Below are 7,657 nucleotides of genomic sequence, written 5' to 3'. Positions count from 1 at the left end.
ATCAGTGGATGAATAGATGAAGAAGATGTGGTAGATAGAGAGATAGATTTATATATAGAGATAGATAGATAGATGATATAGATATAGATATAGATATAGATATAGATATAGATATAGATATATAATGGAATATTACTTGGCAATCAAAAAGAATGAAATCTTGCCATTTGCAACAACGTAGATGGAACTAGAGAGTATTATGCTAAGTGAAACAGACATTCTCCCTGCTCCATGCTGCCCGGCCATGGCTGAGACAGTCGTGTTTCTCAAACTGCCAAAACCCCATTGTTACATTTCTACCTGCACTGTCTACAGAAAGCAGAGGAAATGTTACCAGGGCCTGGGGTGAGGGGCGGATGGAGGGTTATTATTCAAAGGTGTACAATTTCTGTTTGGGATAATGACAAAGTTCTGGAAATTGATGGTAGGGATAGTTGCACAGTATTGCAAATGTACTTAATGCCACTAGATTATACACTTAAAAATGGCTAAAAAGGTAAATTCTATGTTATGTATAAATATATGGCATATGTTTTACCAAAATAAAAAGATTAAATTTTAAAGCCATACCATAAAACTGACCCATGGCCCAAAGGTGATCTGAAAGACGCCGAGCAGTAGATCCAGAGAGTCGGCACCTGTTGGGTGGGGGCATTGCCACTGTGAGACATATGGACTAGTGACTCATGGCAGGAGTGGCCTGGGGCCTTTATCCAACCCAGTAGGGGATCACATAGTGGCCAAAGAAATATTTGGATTGAATTGTCTCACAGTCCGGTAGGCTGAGGAGATGAAATCAACATTAAACTGTGTTATTGGTCATGGTTCTCCAGAGAAACAGAACCAGTAGGATGTACACGAGAGAGAGAGAGAGAGAGAAGATTTATTGTAAGAGTTGGCTCACATAATTATGGAGGCCAGGAAGTCCCAGGATCTGCTGTCAGTAAGCCAGAGAACCAGCAAAGCTGATGGTGTAATGCAGCTCAAGGCTAAAGGCCTGAGGATCGGGGTAGATGGTCTAAGTCCCAGGCTGAGTCCGAAGGCCCGAGAAGCAGGAACACTGGTGTCTGAGGGCAGGAAAAGATGGACATCTCAGTTCAGGCAGAGTGAATTCCCCTCCCCTGATCTTTTCGTTCTTTTTAAGCCCTCAGTACATTGGGTGATTCCTACCCAATATTGGTGAGAGTCTCCATTTTCCTCAGCCTACCGATTGAAATGCAACCCTCATCTGGAGGCATCCTCACAGGCACACTCAGAAATAATCTTTTACCAGCTCTCTGGTCATCCTTTAGCCCAGTCAAGTCGACCCATAAAATGAACTGAAACAAGCTGTTTTAGAAATTAAGAACTGTGCCATTGCTTGCAGACCAAAGTTGGTGAACCGGGCCTTCCCAGTTATGAGAGATCTAGAGGTGGTTACTGTGGGTGAGGTGGGGTTCAAGCGCACCTTGAGAACAACGGGAAGGGCTTGGGGCAACAAAGAGAGGGACTGGAGAACAGACAGAGCAAACACGTGACAGCCCAGGTGAGCAGGGAGTGGGTGGCAGGGACGGTGAAGAAATGGGCTTGGCGGAAAGAGTGTCCAAATTAGGGAGCAGGAAGGAAGCCACTTTGAATGTCTCTCTTCCTCAGTATCAAAACACATCTGTCACTGAACACCTCCATGTCCCAGCTTCTGGGCCGTGTGCTGCTGAGCGCAGAGAGAAGTGAATTGCAAGACCTGTGACTTCTTGAGCTTCGAACTTCGTTAGATGATGTATGTACATGGAGCTACACGCTCAAGGCAGAGTGCCAAATTAGTGACATGGGCCATCGAGGCATACTTACTTATCAACCCCGTCCTATTCAGCTTCTTCGTACCATGCTATACTCTAGGGATATGGAGACAGATAATACAAAGCGCCATCCTGGAGAAATGCAGATAAATCACTCCCAGTTGAGGGAGATCTCCCAGAACTGGACCTGCATGGGCCAGTAGACTTTGATGAGTATCTAAGGAGGAAGTAGGTATTCCACACCTATGGTGCAATGGATACAGGGACAATGGCCTGTGAAACGTCCCAGAGGAGGTGGAGGTGAGGTGGGCAGAGTGGGTCGGTCTGAGAATATCTGAGGTGAGAGCAAAGAGACAGATACTTGGAAGGCTGGAAGGACAGGAGAGGTTGGAAGCTGACGATAAAGTGTTCTGGATGGCGTTCCAAAGACCTCTGGGCTTCAGACTCTGAGCCCCTGGTGCTACCGAGGACCCCTGATGTGGGGTGGGGTCCTGAATGTGTGTGATGCGCAAAACCTCCTTCTGCTTTCAAAGTGAGTGGCCAACGGGCCCGAGTGGGGCTCGGTGTTTTCATGTGGGGAACGTGGCCCAGTAAAGATGATTTGTGGTGCCGACCTCTGAGTAACTCCTCTCCCAGGCTCCTGACAGCTGTAGGCAGTCACCAGAGCCTGGAGGGGCCCACAGGTTCTTGAACAGCTCTGGAATTCCCTGTGTCTTCCAGTCAGACTGGAAGAGACAACAGAGCGTCCCTGTCGCCTCAACCTCTGTTCCCCATTGCTAGCCGAAAAGGGGAGGATAAGGAATCACCGAGGCCCACAGCAGAACCTAAGCTCACTTCCTGAGTCCCAGGAATGCTTAGATGGAGTCAGGGCCAGCCAGGCCTCGTGGACCACAGACTTAGCTGTAGGATACACAGAATGTTTCTTCAGGTGCCTGAGGTAGGTCTGTGTGCGGGCACGCACGGGGCTCCTGGGTCCAGTGTGTTGGATAACCCACATCTGATGTCCCAGCCCAACAAGCAGCCAAGGGATTGTGACAGGCTTTACCTCTGAGGGTGCTGACAAACAAGTCTCCTTGTGAGGTCATTGTCCCCAGGAGCCTTGACGTCATGAACACATTGTACCATATGCTCCCTCTTCTCACGGACAGTACAACTGAAACCAAACACCCAAGCGGTGTAGATTTTAAGCGACGAGGCTACGTTTTCACCAACACCCAGGTTCCCAGTGGATGTGTGTTGAGTAAAAGGTAAAGCGGTCACAAGAAGACCAACCCACGGCGCTGTAGTGAGTTGGAACTTGTCTGTCCCTTTTCCTCAGGATGGTGGGCATGGCGGTGGAGGCAGTGGGATTGATGGGGAAAGAGAGGGGGTATAGATTCGCTACATCAGAATCTCCGGGGCGTTGGAAACCAGGCACGAATATTTCCTAAAGTACCCCAGATGAGGTCAAAGACGGAGAAACCAGTGTCCCCCAAGAGAGAGCCTTGCCCCAAGCGGAATCACATGCCGGGAATAAACCAGCCCACCACGTCTGGAGAATCCCCCGCCAGATCTCCATGGTCACCCAGATCCTTGCCTCAACCTACGGACCACATTACAGGTGGGGCTCTAACACCCCTGCTGCGGCTGATGGCTGCTCCCCTAGGAATTTCATCCAGTCCCAGTTCAGAAGAACACAGGATTACCACCTTCCAGACCCCACCATTGCCCACACTGCACATTCAGAGATCCTTCCCCCTATCCTGGAAGAAGTACAAAGAGTTTGGGATTTTTTTTTTTTTTTTTGTCCCCACAAGCAAGCGGGGGTCCGGATATGGGCAAAATAGGAGCAAACTTGGTGTGTGACTTCTGGACGCTGGGATGAACAGTCAGGCCAGACTGCTGCCCTGCCAGGGTACCAAGCAAGCACTTAGATTCTTTACATGCAAATTTCCCCTGGGGCAGCCCTGGCTTCCTCCTACAGGGACAGCAGCCACCCTGGGAGGAGAGATGAGATTTAAATTGGTAATAAAGCACTGTACCAAATTGGACTTTGACCTTGTTCAGAATTCCACTGGCCCACGTTCCCTGACCTGCCACCCCCCCCTTTCTGCCCAATTGTTCCCTTGAGTAGCTGTCTAAGGCAGTCGGGCAGGCTGTCACCGGCTTCTGCCTCTCTGGCTGCCTTCCACCTGGCGGGCTTGGAAAGGCTTGGAAATCAAACAGCTCTGCCTTTCCAGCCTTTCTTGCTACCTCTGAGCCTGGAATGAGGCACGAGTGGTCTGGCTGAGGCCTCCGGCCCCGGCTGGGCCTGCTTGTGGGGCATGGGAAGAAGCGAGGACAGCCCCAGCAGGCGACTGTCACACATTCTTGGTTACCAGAGCGATTCCCAGACAAGGCCTGGAATGGCCAGAGTGGGCCCATTCACCTGCTACGTCCACGGAAGCAGCATAGAATCCTCGTTTATTTTTTTCTGCTCCCTCCACTGCCCCAGAACACCTTCCGCTTGCTGCAAAACACCAACTTTCTTCTGCCTTGTGTCCTTCGCCCGGAAGGTCTCCCACATTCTCTTCCGTGTGTCTAAATTCTGCTCTTCCTTCCATGGCCTGGGAAACCACTCTGCACCACAGAGCCTACACCGCCCTGCAGTCCTGGCGCCCTTCTCTGACCTCCTCAATTCAGGATTCGAATCAAGTATGTGAGGCACCTAGTCCCATGCTGATTTGCCTTGTTGTCTGTTTTAAGCCTCATTGTCCCACTACGATGGTAAGTAAATTCCCCGGGAGCGTGTATTACCTGGAATTGGACCTGGTAGTTCTCCTGAGAAGGAGTAAATCAAAGGACAAATGAATGAGGAAATGGATTGCTTTGGTCAGAGCAATGTTTTCTTTAGACACCCAGAATTCTTCCCAACAAAAGAGCTGTTCTTTCCATTGTCTAAGCCACCGGTGGAAACAGTTGCCAATGCCTCAGATAGCACAGGAAGCCAGGCGTGTTTCACCGGGAGTCAGTTACCCAGGATAGCTGGACCTCCATCAGCGTGCAGGGCACTAGTGAGTACTGGGAGCCTATTTCCTGCCCTCCTTGATCTAATCGGGGTGATAGAATGTGCTCACATGAAGACGTGGCTTCCGGTTGTGCCCATGTATATAAGTTCTTGGAGAGGCACTCAGGCTAGGCTGTCCTAATCAGAGAGCATGTAGAGGATATAGAAAGTAGGGCTGTTGAGTGGAGGCAGAGAGGAGGCAAAGTCTAAGGGGGGGGGGGGGCGCAGGGAAGAGCACCCCCTCCTCCGTCTTAAAAAAAATAAACTTAAATAAACAAAGGAAAAGAGTCCAAATACACACGTGTGTGTGCAGGGAAACTTCCTTTCCCATTCTAGCCGGAGACACAGACATCAAGAAAGCAATCAATTAACTAATAATTCTGTAATTATTAATTAGTTAAACAAGTTATTAAATATTTTTATGATTTTTAATAAATGATTGAACCATAATTGTTATTAAACAATTAAATAATAATTGCTCATGGTTAGTCACTAACCATGATTACCCGGGGGAGGAAGGGGTTGTGGGAGAATGTCTTTTATTATGAGGAGGGTGGGTTAAACACCTAGAACATCTGATAACTACATATTCTTGAGAGCACGCACCCACACATACTGTAGTGTTGAGGCCAAGAAACAGTGGAAAAGCACAATCAGAGAGGGAACAGAAAGGGGGCTGATATGGAAGTACATGTTCCATCTCCAATCAGTCTACACTGAGTTAAGACTATGGTTCCCACACCGGGCCCTGCGGCAGAATCGCCTGGCAAGGTCAGTGAACATGCAGGTTCTTGGCCCCACTGCCATCCTGCCAAGTCAAACCCACATGGGGTGGGGAAATTTGTGTGTGTGTGTGTGTGTGTGTGTGTGTGTGTGTTCAATGAGGTCCCCTGGGATTCTAATGCCACATGCCTCAACTCTGAGTTTGAAATTGTTTGATTGGTGAGCAAATTGCACGCAAGTTGGTGATGCTCTCACTCAAGGCCACAGGCAGCCCTCCAAGGACAGACCCTGAACCCAGAACGTGGAATGGGCAGGCCAGGTCGACTCCCAGGGAAGCACTGCACAGCCTGAGCATGTGCTCACCTTAGGTTGGTTGGGCTTCCATTCCTCCCCAGAACCTCTTTTCTAGCACTTCGTGGTTTTCTTTGACAAAATCAACTATAGCTGAACGACTTTGAACTGCACAGGCGCACATATTGGTGGTGGGTCTTTTTCAGTAAATACGGCACAGTACTACAAATGTATTTTCTCTTATTCATGGTTTTCTTAACATTTTCTTTCCCCTAGCTTACTTTATCGTGAGAATACAGTATATGATATATTTAATGTATAAAATATGGGTGAATCTACTGTGCATGCTATTGGTAAGGCTTCTGATCAACAGTAGGCTATTACCAGTTAAGTTTTGGGGGAGTCAAAAGTTAGGTATGAAGTTTTGACTGAGCTATGGGTCAGTGCCCCTAACCCCTCTGTTGTTCAAGAGTCAGCTATATTACAAATATTTGATGATAGAAACTTGAATGTTGACTTCCTTCCTGTTTAACATATTTGTCAACCAATCTTACCTATCAGAGGTAAGTGGAAACTTATCAGCGCCTGGCTCATTCAAGACAAGCCTGGGGTCACTAAACCATTATCTTATTTACTTTCGAGTTTCTGTTTGCCTGATCTGTTTTACCTTCCACTGCAAAGTGATTTGGAAAGTCGGGATTAGACCACTACCCCTGAGAGAAACGGCTTGGGCAGATGAGACAGTGCCTCTGTTTCTTTCGGCTTTGTTTGCTCCTAAGGTAAGTATAAGGTCACAGAAGAAAGAACACTCCTACCACGTTGATGGTGCCGAACCCTTGTAATTTACCGGTGATGTCTTACTCACTCATGAACTATCTGGGTCTGAGTCACACACAGTGGGGCCGTTAAGAGGAGGGGAAAAAAAAATTCTTGAAATAAATGAGTTACCTTCTGGCCAGTGAGGCAAGACAATAGAAGCACTCACTCTCTCCCCACATAATGGGTACTGACAGCTGGTGGGGATTGGTGGAAAAGGTTGTGAAGTTGGGGAATATGGAAACAACGCCTAAGGCTGTCCCGAGGGGGTGTAGTCGAAAAGGACACTGTACTGGATCCCCAAAGGGCTACATGCAAGTGGAAAGAGGGAACTAGAAAAATATCTGCCCACAAAGGAAGGAAGATTACTTGTCTCAGTCCTTGTCACTGGGTCCAAGGAAAATCATCTCCCCTGGGAAATGAAGGAAGGAGGCAGGGAAGAAAGAGACAAGAACACTGACACCTATCGAGTGTCGTTTATGTGACATCTGTCATATGATAGGCACTCACATCTTATTAGCATAGTCAGTCCCACAAATTGTCACCTTCTTAATGGAAGAGGAAACTGAGACACAAAGGCCACGACTGACAACATGAGCTTGCAGATCCTATGATCACTGGTGTTGTCGAAGATGCTTTGCTGGGACACCAGCTACCACTGCCAACCACTGCCCAGGAATGGGTTCTCCACATGCACTCCCAGAACAACACCTTCTTTCCATTCATTTGGGATACGTGTGTTGCCCTCAGTGGGAGGATCTCGGCATACCAGCCTCTAAGACCAGGAACAAACACCCAGGCCAGTGGGGAACTTCATAGAAAAGCAAGATAACCAGTCTGTGATGGTTAATTTTAGGTAGTAACTTGGTTGGGCCACAGTACCCAGAGAGTTGGCCAAACGTTAGCTGTTTCTGTGAACGTATTTTTTTAGATGAGATTAACATTTTAATCAGTAGACACCAGTAAAGCAGATTATCCTCTTAACGTGGGTGGGCCTCATCCAATGAGTTGAAGAACTTGATAGAAA

General features: G+C 48.0%; 1 long non-coding RNA gene across 1 annotated transcript; it reads right to left on the bottom strand.

The window, feature by feature from the left end:
• Positions 1-349: 349 nt before the first annotated feature.
• Positions 350-3,548, bottom strand: LOC123381432. The gene is made up of 3 exons (XR_006588391.1): positions 2,610-3,548; positions 1,828-1,962; positions 350-1,067 (listed from the first exon to the last, which is right to left on the bottom strand). It is a non-coding gene; the product is annotated as an uncharacterized LOC123381432 (long non-coding RNA).
• Between the last annotated feature and the right edge of the window lie 4,109 nt (positions 3,549-7,657).

This window comes from Felis catus, chromosome D3 (assembly GCF_018350175.1).
Source record: "Felis catus isolate Fca126 chromosome D3, F.catus_Fca126_mat1.0, whole genome shotgun sequence".
In the NCBI taxonomy this organism is placed as follows: Eukaryota; Metazoa; Chordata; class Mammalia; order Carnivora; family Felidae; genus Felis; species Felis catus.
The sequence above is the reverse complement of the archived record's forward strand: the minus strand, read 5'-3'. Positions and strand labels throughout refer to the sequence as shown.